The sequence below is a fragment of the Caretta caretta genome, chromosome 1 (genome assembly GCF_965140235.1).
Source record: "Caretta caretta isolate rCarCar2 chromosome 1, rCarCar1.hap1, whole genome shotgun sequence".
NCBI lineage: Eukaryota > Metazoa > Chordata > Testudines > Cheloniidae > Caretta > Caretta caretta.
Genome location: NC_134206.1, coordinates 266,515,117 through 266,528,696, shown reverse-complemented (window position 1 = coordinate 266,528,696; position 13,580 = coordinate 266,515,117). Strand labels below are relative to the sequence as shown.

The window sequence follows — 13,580 nt, the reverse complement described above, 5'->3', positions numbered from 1 at the left end:
TTAGAAAATATAATCCCAACTATAAATACAAAATCATTCAGTCTAAATTAACTGTTATCACTTAAAAGAAAGAGATCTTGGAGTCGTGTATAGTTCTCAGAAAACGCCTGCCCATTGCACAATGGCAGTCAAAAAAAGCTAACAATGTTGGGCACTATTAAAAAAGGAATCGATAATAAGTCAGAAAATATCATAATGTCACTATATAAATCCATGCCATGCTCATACCTTGAATACTGCATACAGTTCTGGGCACCCCATCTATTTTAGAATTGGAAAAGGAACAGAGAAGGGCAACAAAAATTATTAGGAGTATATAACAGCTTCCATATGAAGACAGCCTTAAAAAAACCTGTTCCAATTAGAAAAGAGATGACTAAAAGGGGTTATAATAGAGGTCTATAAAATCATGAATGGTGTGGAGAACAGGAATAAGGAAATGTTGTTTACTCCTTCACATAACATGAGAACCAGGGCTCATCCAATTACATTAATAGGCAGCATGTTTAAAACCAACACACAGTCAACCTGTGGCACTCGTTGTCAGGGAATGTTGTGAAGGCCAAAAGTATAACTGGGTTCAAAAAAGAATTAGATAAATTCATGGAGGACAGGTCCATCAATGGCTATTACCTAAGATGGTCAAGAATGCAATCCAGTGCCAGAAGCATGACAGGGGATGAATCACTCGATAATTGCTTTGTTCTCTTAATTCCCTCTAAAGCATCTGGCATTTGCCACTGTGGGAAGACAGGATACTGGGCTAGATGACCATTGGTCTGACCCAGTATGGCCATTCTTATATTCTAAGACAGGTGTTTTTTCTGTTCCACTCCTGTACCAGCTAGGTGGACATCATCCTGGTAAACAGCAGTGCTGCATATCTTCCCAGTTTGTTCACTACCTTTTTGAATAAGACCCTGCCCTACCTGTTGTGGACATGGCTTAGAGTAACATCCTCCAATGTAAACATAGCCTGCAGAGATACACATGCAATTACTAACCTGCACCCTGCTGCCTCCCCACCTGCCAACACTGACACAGCATTGATTCAGGGATTCTATAGAAGGGAGAAGTAAGGTAGAAAATGTCTTACCATCTCCAAGTGCACCCCATACAGGGAAAAGCAGATGGCAATGACATTGCAAAATTGAGAAAAAAGAAACTTTTTATCATTGTTCACATGAAGACTAGTATAGGGACTCAGGGACTGTGGCAGAAAGAGGAGACTGTTTATAAAGTGGGAAGATTTGTGTAAGGCATTAGAGAGAGACAAAAGCAAATGTTAGCTGCCACTGACCACAGGGCAGAGGTATTTTACTGGATGAAGGTTGGTGTGCGGTTTATTACTACCACTGCTCAAGAAAACAGGACCTAAGTATATTTTGTAGTTAAAGAAATGACACCAAGAAAATACCCCACTCAATGTCACCTATTTCTATTCCAAATGAGAAACTGACGTGCAAGGCTCTAAAAAAATGCTACTGCTCAGAAAAGGGGCAACAATATTTAAATGATTGTTACCATATAATAATGAGGTCTGTGCACACACAAATGCTCAGCAAAAATGGGGAGGAGGTTTACAGCGATGCTGAGTACGCCAGGCAAGGCAGAATGACAGCTTCCACTGGGGCAGCAGCAAGAAGTGGAGCAGTATCAAAGGCTGGGGCAAGGTGCAGTGAAGACAGTGGGGATGACGGGCAACCTGATTGGTGGAAGAGGAAATCAAATTCTGCAGATTCAGAGGCAGATGTCTTCAAGAAGATGGTATCCTGCCCATCAGGATCTCTATTCCCAGAACATCTCTGCAGCTGTGGGGCTAGATTAGGGGGATTGGAACATGGGGGAGGAAGGAGACCCACCACAGCTGGGGACTATGGCAGTCAATTAGAGGATATTAAAAATGGAGAGAGCTGTGGCACTGAATCAAAAAGGTGGCACAGCACCTACAACTTGCAGGGTGTGTGAAGCCATCAGGAGATGGCTTATGTATTCACTATACAGAATAAGAAACCACTACAGGCATCCCTAGTGTACACCACAACAGGGTTGGGCAACACTGCAATCTGTCAATGGGAGGTCAGGGTGCAAATATATGTGATCCCTGATAAAGTAGCAAACCACTGAGAACATAATCTCACACACCTGAGATGTTATCATAAAGATTCCCCACTTTTCTTATACCTGTAAAATGAGTAATCATTGCTACAAAATGTATTTCTATTTAAGTCAATGGCAAAAAACATCCACTAACATCAGCAGAAACAGGATTGGGCCCATAAAACCCACTGAAATCAATGGGCTCAGGCTCAAAACTATTCACAGTAAGGATTTTAACAGCTTTCCTTAACTAAATCCTATAGCTTGAAATATACCTGATAGCATGAATTTTTAAAAGAGAGTTAACTACATGGACAATCTAAAGGAGTAAGTAATAACCAACTGGGTTTGATCTAGGGGAAAACGAAGCCAAACTTTTAAATCAGCATAACTTTTGAATGAGCTGTAACAACAAAACAGTTTGTTGTCTTTTCAGCTGATTTCGCAGAAACGTTCCTCCTTTGCCCTCTAAATAAGTGTGAAAAGAAAAGGAGTACTTGTGGCACCTTAGAGACTAACCAATTTATTTGAGCATAAGCTTTCCTGAGCTACGTGGCCAGGGCAAGTTAGAGTGGGGGTGAGGCTGGGAAGTGGAGCAGGTGAAAGCCCGTGGCAGGTTGTGGGGAAGGGCAAGGTTGGGAACTGGAGCGGGTCAAAGCCCATGGCAGGTTAAAGTGGGAGAGGTAAGGCTGGAACTTGGATGAGTGCAGGATGGAGCAGACGGTGGCAGGGCAGCATGGTGCAGAGACAAGAAGAAGGTGACAGGAGAAAGTAGACACACAGCGATGCAGGGTAGAGGGGGCGCAGTGGGGAAGGAGAGGCGGGGTGATGCCGAGGCCTCAGACAGACGCTAGCGGGAGAACCGCACAACCCCAGCCCCACATCCGCAGCTGGCAGTGGCAGGTTAACGCAGCCCATCGCCACCCATCAGCTCCCGCAGCCGTCTCCGTTTCCTGCCCAGCCAGACTACAAGTCCCAGCGTGCCCCGGGCGGCCTCCTCCCTGGCGGCACGTCTCCTCTACCCCGCCCCCTGACGGCTGATGCGCACGCGCGTTGGCGGCGGCGTCTAGGGCAGTCTCCCTAATGTAAGATGGTGGCCGGCCTGGCGGCGGAGCGCACGGAGCCCGGAGATTACCCGTCTCTCACATAAAGGTCGTCGGAGGAGCTACTCCGCCCCCTCCCGCCAGGCCCGGCGCTACCAGAGGTCCCGCCCGACAGCGCTGCTGCTCCTGCCGCCCGCTCGCCGGCCGCCGTGAAGCAGGAGAGACTGCGGGCGGGGAGGGACGAGGAAGGCGGGTGAGTGTGCGAGCAGGGGCCGGGGGAGCCGGGCTACGAGAGAGCGGAGGCTTCGCAGGGACCGCGCAGGCCTCAGTCCACCCCCCTCCCCCGGTTCGGCCCCCAAGAGCGGCGGGACCCCGCTGTCTAGGGGGAGCGGAGGCGCCCTGCCCGGGAGGTCGCGAGGGGCGCCCAGGGGCTGCCCGTTTTCCAGCCCCTCGCGGGGAGGGGAGCGGTGGTGGGAGGGAGAGCTCGGGGCCGCGCTCGGCACCGAGGGGCTGTCGGACTGGGACGTGGGAGAGGAGGGGGCTGTGCCCGGGAGCGTCTCACCCCACCCCTCCTCTCCAGCCTCCGGGGGAGGCCGCACTGGCTTGGGTTATCTATTTCAGTGTGATTCTCTTATGGCTTGGTGGAAATTTCCTCTCTTCCTCCTCCCCCTCCCCAAAACTGGGCTCCATTTGTTCTGATTCTCACTTTTGTGGGAGACAGATGGTAAATGGCAGCCGTCTCTTTTTTCCTATTATTTTGGACAATTCATTTAACCTTCTCAGATTTGTCTCTTAGCACATCCGTCTTTAACTTTCCAGGGCTTCTAAAACATGCTCAGTCTTAGAAACCTTTTCATAGGCTGAGTTAGGAGAAGGAAATGAGAAGGCTATGGGCTCACATCGTGTTCCATGGCTTGCCATATGCTCTACCTGCCAGTTTCAGTGTGAGCTGGTGGTGCTTTCATGTGCACAATAAAAGGAGGAGGTGCGTGCTGGATAGTCCTCCTGGAACACTTCACTGCTACAGTTCAGAGGATTCGTATGGCTTTGGCCTGTGTGCTTGGGACACTATCAAATGCGGAGTTATTAGGAGGGCAATGAATGCTATGTAGGGCAGTGGTTCTCAAACTTGTGTACTGGTGACCTCTTTCACATAGCAAGCCTCTGACTGTGACCCCCCCCCATACATTAAAAACACTTTTTTATATATTTAACACCATTATAAATGCTGGAGGAAAAGCGGGTTTATGGTGGTGGCTGACTGCTCGTGGACCCCCCCCTCCCCGTAATAATCTCATGACCCCCTGAGGGGTCCCAAACCCCTGATGTAGGGTATATGTTACATGTTACTCTTTAAGATGGATGTGCAAGTTCTGAAAAAGGTTGGCTTAATTTTACCAAAAGTTGTAAAGGTTATGTTAGCATATAGCGTGTTTACTGTCTCTGTACTTTTTTTTAGCTTATTGTGCTTATCTGCAATACTGCTTGTGTTACATTCTATTTTAGTTTTAAAATATCTGGACTTCAGTGAACAGATATTTTGACATCACACTTATGTAAGCATGATCACAGGCATTGACTAAAAGATAAACAGTAATACTGAAAGACAAATCTGTGGAAGAACTAAGTTGTTTCCCCTCCCCACTTTGTATCTGGAAACTCAGGCTATGAAAAGGAAGAGCAGAGCGAAGAAGTAGTGTACCTTAGAGGTTGGATGGCGTTCAGGTGGCCTATGAATACTCCAAATATACATTTAGTTTCTCAGTAGCATTGCTAATAAAAGGAGAAAAAAAAGTAAGTGCACAGTCTAGAAGTCAAATGGAGTCAAGTGTATTACACCTCAGGGTTTTTATGATCCTGTAACAGACTTTCCATTCCATAAACAAGACTAACGCATGTATGGGTTTAGAAACATTTGGCAGTCAGTCAGACTAGACTTGACTTGGCTGACTGGCAAGGAAAGCTTATGGTAGGAGAGGATTGTTTTTGTATGGTAAGGGGTACTGATTATAAAATGCACTCATTATAAAATGCACTCTTGTTCTAATTAGCATGTTTTCCTTTTAAGTTCCCATTAAAAGTTTTTAGGTGGCTAGCTTAGTTTTTTCTTACAGAAAATGCTATAGGTGCTTGTCAGTCTTAGGGCTCTAGTTTTTTTTAATTTGGAGCTGATTATTTCAAATGGATGACGTGTAAACATACAACTTCAAATTGTCTGATTATAAAATGTATTTTAGGCCTTAGACAACCAAATCCATCATTTATAGACCTGTCTCGGGGTACAAGACTGTACCTTGCCATCTGGTGCGACCAAGCAAAATTGCTTGGCAAGGCCACTGTATCAGGGGTTCTCAGACTTTCACAAGGGTGAACAACATCTTAATAGACTATCTGGACCACCTTTCATCCCACTTGCGATTGCATAACATCCCTGTGACAACTTCAGCAATTGCTTTCTTTGTAAAGTAGTAATAGGAAAATATTCATATATTTTTAGCAGTCTTTAGTATGCGGTGTTCTTTTTTGAGAAAGTTAATGACACGGTCTTTGCTATTCAGTTCAGTACATCTCCTTCACTATCTGTTCTTTTCCTCTCAGCTGGAAATGGCAAGAAGAGTCTAGGCTATAGGATTGCCCATCTCTGTGAACTACTACTGATCCTTTGACCACAGTTTGGGGAATCTCTACAGTAGGTTACAGAAATAATACTCGGTTCTTATATATTTTCATCTGTAGGTGTCAAAGTGCTTTACAAAGAAAAATAGTAGTATCCTTGAATCACCAATGGGGAAACCAAGGCATAGAAGTAAATGATTTTCCCGAGTTCACACATCAGACATTGTTGGAGCTAGGATCAGAGCTCAGGTCTTTTGTTTGCTTAGCAGTGTGGTGGGCCTTCTGTCAGGATCTGTGTGGTTCTACTGTGCAGGAGGGAGTGCAAGATTTGAGGCACTTATGGAGGTTCTTATGCCAGGTGAAATGAAAGGACAACGTTGGTGATAGATGGTAGATTGAATAAAAGCATTTCTGTAAATAAAACTGCATTGTTCCAGGGTAAACTATTTGGCTCAGAGATAGCAAAAGCAGATAACACACACACTTTCTACAGATATCTACTGAACCAGAAACTTCCATTATAAATTAGTTACTTTGCAGGCTATTTCCCTAGTTCAAAATAAGCAACCTTAGAGCAAAAATTGTCCAGGCCCCACATCCTGTGTATTTTTCCATAGTTGATGCAGTGGTTTTGAAGCTACTTCAAGTATCAAATTGTTTCTAGTAATGCAGTGAACATTTACAATCACAGGCTTGACTTCTCACTCTGTTTGGAACTCTGGTCAGCTTCACATTAGTTAGTGGACTGACCTCCTGTTTAGCTTTGAGAAAGAAATTACAGTGCTCAACCTAGTCATTTGTAAATGGCAGGAGAATGAAATTCCATTATTCGAGATCTTTCTGGTGTTCTAGGACCATTGTAACTAAAACGCACTATATAATTTCTCAGACTTTCTTCACTCAAACTAAGCCCGTAAGTACTTGTACTGGAGGAGGCTTAAAATATTCTGGAATTACAAAACAGTACTTGTGTGACCTAGCAAGTTTAGGAAGCCTGTATCCAAATTTATACAGGAATTCAGGGGCTGGAGAATGACACTTCTTTCCATCTCCTGCACAATCTGTAAGATGTGTACACAGTTTTTTGTTTCTAGATGTCATCTTAGAGTTACTTCCATAATCTGTTAAATACATAAACAACATTTGACAAACCAATCATTAGATCACAAGGCAGAAGACTTAACTTGCTATCAGTACTCATACTGGGAACTGGGGTTGAGGTGGTGGTGGAAATGGGGCTGTTATATCTGAAGCAATTTTAGAGCTTTTTACAGTTCAGAGGTAAAATGTAGATGGATCCAGAAGCTTGAGTAAACACTACTGAGGTGAGTGGAGACAGGTCACGCTTCCTGGAGAAATCCTGTTCCCTCAGTAACATGGTGGGCCTTGTGTCAGGATCTGTGCAGGAGGGAGTGCCAAATTTGGGATATTCTTAAGAGGGTTTCCCATGTGCTGCTGCATAAAAAGGATTTGGGGTGTGGACTGCTGCTATACCTCCCCACGTAGGGAAGATGGCTCTAGCCATAGGCTAAACTATTGGCTATAAAGAGGCTCCACTATTGTATTGTGGTGAAGTTTTTTGGTGGGTGTGAGGAAGGGTAATATATACCTTCTCCCACTCCAGTGTAATTCCTAGGAATATCTGAGCCTTAAACATTTACACCTGTAGAGTTTCAGGTTGACTGTCCAGATGCATGAAAACAACACTACCTGCATTTGGTTGATACTTAGGTTTACTTTGCAACTAAGTGCTAGAAATGCAATTATTTTTAAAATGAAGATTACATGCTGATGAGTAAGTCTGTAAAGAAATTCATGGCTAACTGCCTCACTTTCCAGAGAGTGGCAAGTAGAAAACTGGTGAGTAAATTTATCAAACCCTGAACATAATACAAGCAGCATTACAGTAATGACCAAAAAGTTGTGGTCATCTTGTGACAGCACTGGAAATGAGCAAGTAATTTAGTGAGCATCCAAAAAGTACTTTATTCCTAGTTGTTGGTTCTGCACACTTCAGCTCTTTAGGCTACAGGCCATCTTACTGTAATCTTGTTAGCTCTTCAGTAGCCCAAGATATAATTTGTTTACTAATGCTCGTTAGAGAGAGTGTTATAAGTGGCAATTTAACTTCTCAGTGTAAGAATACTCCTAAGCAATTTTGTCATACTCTAAACTAGTCTGTATTAAACTGGTAATCATAAAAGGAAAGCAATGATTTAACTTTCTGTAGGGTAAAACAGTGACTGCTGCATGAGAAGGTTCATCAACAGTAGCCCATCTTGGCATACTGTAGAAGTGATAAAGTGGTCACTTACCTGCTGCAGTGAAAACTTGGCTGCAAAAAAAAATCTAATTCATCAGGTGAGCATCAGTTGAAGGCAGTGTAAGACTTGCAGTTTTAAAGGTTACTTTGCTGTTGACAGTATAGATTTAAACTTGAATTCTGCTTGGGTGGTGTGTATTAATTTTAGATTAGATGGTCAGTAGCCCAAGACTACTGAAGGTATAAAATATAGTACTTCTCATAAAGATGGGTTTTATTATTATTAGAATCCGGCCTATTAATATCACAGCTGCTTACCCCCTGGCCTTTGGAGAGCTGCTCTGCTTTACAAAATATTTAACAACATTTGAGGACTGGAATGCAAAAGGGTAGTGTGTTGAAACAGAGGTACCGGTAACTTAAATTGTTTGCATTAGAAAGTTCCAAGTGGGTGGGAGTTTGGTGTAAGGAAATGCTTGGGGTAAAAAGTGGAAGTGTGTTGTGGCTGTCACTCAAGATTTCTGGTTTGCAGTACAATTTAGAACAACAACAAAATGAGGTCAGGAGGGAGTTCAGCAGTAACAACTAAATGTCTGTAAAGTGTACTTAAAGGTCTGTGTTTCTGTTGGTTCAGTGCAACAAATAAAAAGGGGTGAACTGACGGGCAGTGCTACAGTAAAAGATCTGAAGCTTCATTATGATGAGTAGAAGTTACCCTAGGCTTTCAAATATATTATCAAGCGGAAACCTCCCTCTCCCTCCATTTGTTTATCTCCTGTTTCATCGCCAGTGGTGCTTGGAATAAAATGTAGACCGAAGGCTTGTCTTCATGTACAGCGCTACTGTGCTGATGGGAGAGCTCCCATCAGCGTACTTAATCCACCTCCCTGAGAGGTGGTAGCTATATTGATGGGGGAAGCTCTCCTATGGATATAGATCTGTAGCATTGACCTGGCCTTAGTTTTCACCATCTGTTCATACTGCCATTGCGTCTTCTGGTAATCCCTAAACTAGTACGAAAACTGTAGGTCAAAATTATGTTATAGGTCAATTTACCTTGTAGTTCAGATCTGTTTACATGTTTTTCCTATTGTATTAATATTATGGACCTGAATCTCATTTACACTAAGGCTCCTTTATGCTTCCAGAATTATGTAAAGAAATAAGCCTAATAAAACACCTCCAACTTGGCTAGTGACTCAATCTCACTGCTGTTGTGGATCCATGAAACCGTTTTTTTCTAAAGCAACCCATTTTGTAAATTGTCTGTTGATGTCTTCCCTTTAAGTTGGAACTTTCCTTCCAGCTTTTGATAAAACACAAGGATCATGGCATTTGTAACGGAGAAAACTTGTGTTCAAACGATAGCTCATTTTTGTCCTTGAAAGCAGCAGTAAAGAAATTTTCAGCACTCATCTGGCAAAGGATATGTTAAGCTGAAACTTCTTGTATGGATAGCTTCATCATTAGTAGCAAACTGGCTCCAGAACAGCAGATTGGAAGTCTCTGGAAATTAAATGATGGAGAATTATACAGTTTACAATAGCACACTAATTCTAGTTCAATCTTTTTGTGTAGTTTAAATGTTATTCTTTTAAAATATTAAAGACAAAAGTTGGGAAATTCAAGCAACTATTAGCATTCACAATAATCTGCAGAAGTTTTTTAAAAAAAAAGTAGCTTACAGCTACCTTCTTTCCTATATGGGTGGTAGCTGAGTAGGAATTAATACTAGAATGATCATGTGAACAGCTCACAACTATAACAAAAGGATTACTGACATTAAGATTTTTAAAGATTTGTTACTTAAAAACTGCAAGATTTGAAGTCGGCTAACTATGCCCTATGGCAGGCCTGTTGTCCTATCTACTTGTACTGTGGCTAGCGCACTGAGACCCTAAGTCTGACCTGAGGACTTAGGTATTACTGTTTATATAAATATATAGCACAGTGAAACTTCATGCGGACCACCTGCCCTTGGTGAGCACTCAAAGATCTTCCTAGATAACACTAAAATGCTAGTTTTAAGAGAACATCTTTCTGTGATCAGAGACAGCCTAGAACTGATGCCAAATACAACAGTACCTTTTTGGGGAAAATGGCTCAACTACTTTTGACTTTGCTGTCAAGTGCACACTGTGTATAGTCTTTTCATAGAGAGTTCTGCATTTTCCCTAACTCAATGTATTGCAGTAAGTTTTTTACACTGAATCACTAGAAAGTAGTTAAATGTAATAGAAATTACGTTTTTATTTCACCTGTGCTGAGTAACTGATGGATAGAGCATTATTGGCTGCAACAAGTAACCTGTTCTACGCTTAAAAAACAAACAGCCCCTCCCCCCAATGCAGTATTTGTATTTGATTTTTATAAACTACTTAATCTAAATGTTGGTATATTAAGTGACTTGCAAACAATAAAATAAGTTTTGGAATCAAGTGTAATTTGGTTTCGTGGGATTCCTTTCAGCTTTCTGTGTTAGGGTCTTTTAATAAAGACAACAACTTTTTATCAGTCCTTGAGTGATCAGTTAATGTAGTTTCCCCTGTACTTAAAATGTCTTGACTGGGAGAATGGTGGAAGATAACTTCATTGAAAATTAGATTAGCATTTGACAGCACCAGTTCATTGTTTGATGTTTATAGTGGGGTCAGATACTGCTGAAGACCAGAAGGTTGCCAGTGTATAGCCGCATGGGAAGGGAAGGGTGCAAGTGCATTGAGACAACTAATTCTGTTATGTACTCTATTTCAGAGGTGACTTTCCCCTCAGTCTGATTTAGCACTAGCAGAAATATTTTGGGGCTTTCTTAGTGTCTACTCCTTTGATTTTAGACTTGTGCGTACATACTCAGTCTTTCTAACGGTTCTTCTCTTGACCTTGTTAAGCCAACCTTTTGCATGTTGTGGGTTAGTATATTTTTTCTGTCTGAAGGAATTTGTCTGCTCTGAGGGCGGTAAAAATGGAACAACTGTTTTATCCTAAGTAGAAAATGACTCCAGGATCCAGCCTTTAAGTAGGCAGATGGCTGAGCCAGTACGTTTGCCATTAACTTTCTTTTCAGACTAAGGTTTTTTTTGCAGGATACATTTGTGTGTTCATAGACTAACAGATAACTTGCTCAAGGTGTTACCTTACAAGTTTTTGTCATGCAAGAAAGGTCTCAAAAATTTTACCTACCCAAATAGACCCAATCAGGTGTAGCTAGACAATTGGGGTGATGATGGGTAGTGAACTTGTTACTGTTTTTAGATTGTAAAAGATATTTGATTTAATGCTTTGCTTTTTGGCACTTTCCTAGAACGCTGCCATTGCTGATGCTTCTTATAAAAGATTACTTAATACAAGAAAACCACTTGCATAGGACTTTTTGTCCCTTAATAGTTCAGGTAACTTTTAGGTTTTCTTCCATTTCCCACTTATTTTCCCTCCCATAACCTTTAAATCCATGACAATGTCCTGGGTGTGGTGGACTCCAGAATCTGTCAAATGCAGCATCTAAGATGTCTAGATGTTTATGCGAAGCAGTGATGCACTCCTTTCTGCTAAAAGTGTTTCCTTTAAAGTGCTCCCAACTTCTTTGACCTTGTGTAGTAACACATTTGTATTTCCTGGCATAGTGGAACCAGAGGCTGACATTTGGTGTGCCATCACAGAAATCCCCATTGTCCTGCAACTTTTGCAGTTTTGAGTGAAACTTGCATAAGACCATCACGCTTTTCTGGGTTTCCCATAGGTGTACAAGGAAGCTGCTAAAGCATCCTGCAATCCTTGTAAGTTTTATCTGCTTTTGTTACCACAGTGGTGCATAAGCATTAAGTGCAAGATTCCTTCATTCAGCACTTATAAGTGTGTGACTGTGTAGTGGTGTAATCTTGATCCAAGTTTAAAATAGCCTTCCTAAAATGTTGCTCTTGTCATTTCTGTCTTTTGACAAAAGAGAAGGCCACATTAAAATTCACCTTTCTTATATCTAGTCCTGTTTTTTTTTTTTTTTTTTAAATTTAGACTTGTTTAGACACAAACAACTGTGTCTTGTTTTGTTGTAACCTGGAGGATTTTAACTTCCAGTTGCCACCTCCTGCTGAGGTCCTGTAAAACTGCCATTATTATTAAAGTGTAGGACTATGTGATGCTGTTCTTGGAGCCTGTAAACTGCACCCAGTCAGCCACAGTAGCAACATTTGAGTAATACAAAACAATCCTTCCATCTGAAGAATAAGCTTATTTCCCTATGGTAGGACTTTAGCTACTTTAAAGTCTTCTACTTGTGCATTTGTCAGCCTTTGTCTTTGTCTCTGTTCACCTAGACTTGGTAAATTCCTTACCTCTTATTTCCCTTGGAAATATACTATAATTACTAATGTGGGAAGTATAGATTTTTTTTTTCCCTCTCAGGCTGTCCATCTTGACAAAAATCACTGGCAGCCTTTTTCTAAGAATATAACGTGGATGTTAAGACATCTAGACTTGTACTTCTGAGACTTGAATCCAAAAATACCAAAAGTGAGATATGTGACTTGAAAATTGTAACTAAGGTTGTACAGTGTTTTTATTTAAATTAACCTTAAAATTTAAATCACTTACTTGCATTTTGTTAGTTCTTCACTTTATTTTGCTAAAGTGAATATTTCTTTTGCTTGTTTTCTTGAAATTAGTGTCATTAATAGAATTTCAGATTTTTACATAAAGGTTTTCTCTTAAGCTTCTCACTTATTTCTTATTTATGTTGAAAATGGCCAGCCCATTTCTTACTGTGAGAACCAAAATTTTCCTCCAAAATTGATCTACTTCTCAAAGCTATTAATTTCCCCTTTAACCAATTCACTGTAAATCTGCCTTCACATCCCACTTTGGAAAAGTCTGGCAACAGTTTCAGTATATGCTTTTCTCCTTTTGTTGCCTCTGGGGAAGTACTCAGGGCAAAGACCAATAGCTCTGGTATGATCCATTGGTGGCATTGTTCTGTAAGACTGTTCTGTTCTTTTACTGAATTGTGAAAGCAAGATACAGGATTGTGGGTACCCCACACCAAGCTGGTCATACTTTGTGTGTGTGAATCTGCTTGTTTCAGTAGAGGTTGGGAAGTTGTGTTGTCTATTGACGGGCCTATATGAAATGAATGACTAGCCTTAGTGTGTGTGAAATGGATTGGTAGCTTTAGCATAGAAGAACCCACTTATTGAATGGAAACAGACTGAAAATACGCTCTCTTCCTTAGAGGTATTTCTTGACGTGAAGGCTGAAACACACTCATGTGGTATAGAGAAATCTGTATTACCATTGTTGCATCTGATCTGTTGCTAGAAGACTTCAGTTTGTAGAACTGTTAGTCCAGCAGCTTTCAGAAAGGCAACATTTCAAATCCAAAATGAAATGCACAGAAGTGGTAGGAAGGTAACCCTCTTACTTTCCCATACCCTGTCCATGGTACTGCATGTATGTGTCCTGCCCTTAGTGAGTAGAGCAAGTCTGAGAGGGTATTTGAGTCTTGGCTCAACAGCCTATCACTTCTGCATCTTAAGGCTGGAGCAGAGGTATGTGTATTAGTCACAAAC

General features: G+C 41.6%; 1 protein-coding gene across 8 annotated transcripts in view; it reads left to right on the top strand.

The window, feature by feature from the left end:
- The first annotated feature begins 3,154 nt into the window (after window positions 1-3,154).
- Window positions 3,155-13,580, top strand: part of CNOT4 (CCR4-NOT transcription complex subunit 4) — a 121,366-nt gene continuing 110,940 nt past the window's right edge. For 3 of the 8 annotated variants that reach the window (XM_048835431.2, XM_048835428.2, XM_048835429.2), the window contains exon 1: window positions 3,155-3,396. The gene's annotated coding sequence lies outside the window, so the exon portion shown is untranslated. The remainder of the gene's footprint in view (window positions 3,397-13,580) is intronic. The other 5 variants (XM_048835433.2, XM_048835432.2, XM_048835435.2 and 2 more) reach the window with 2 other exon arrangements.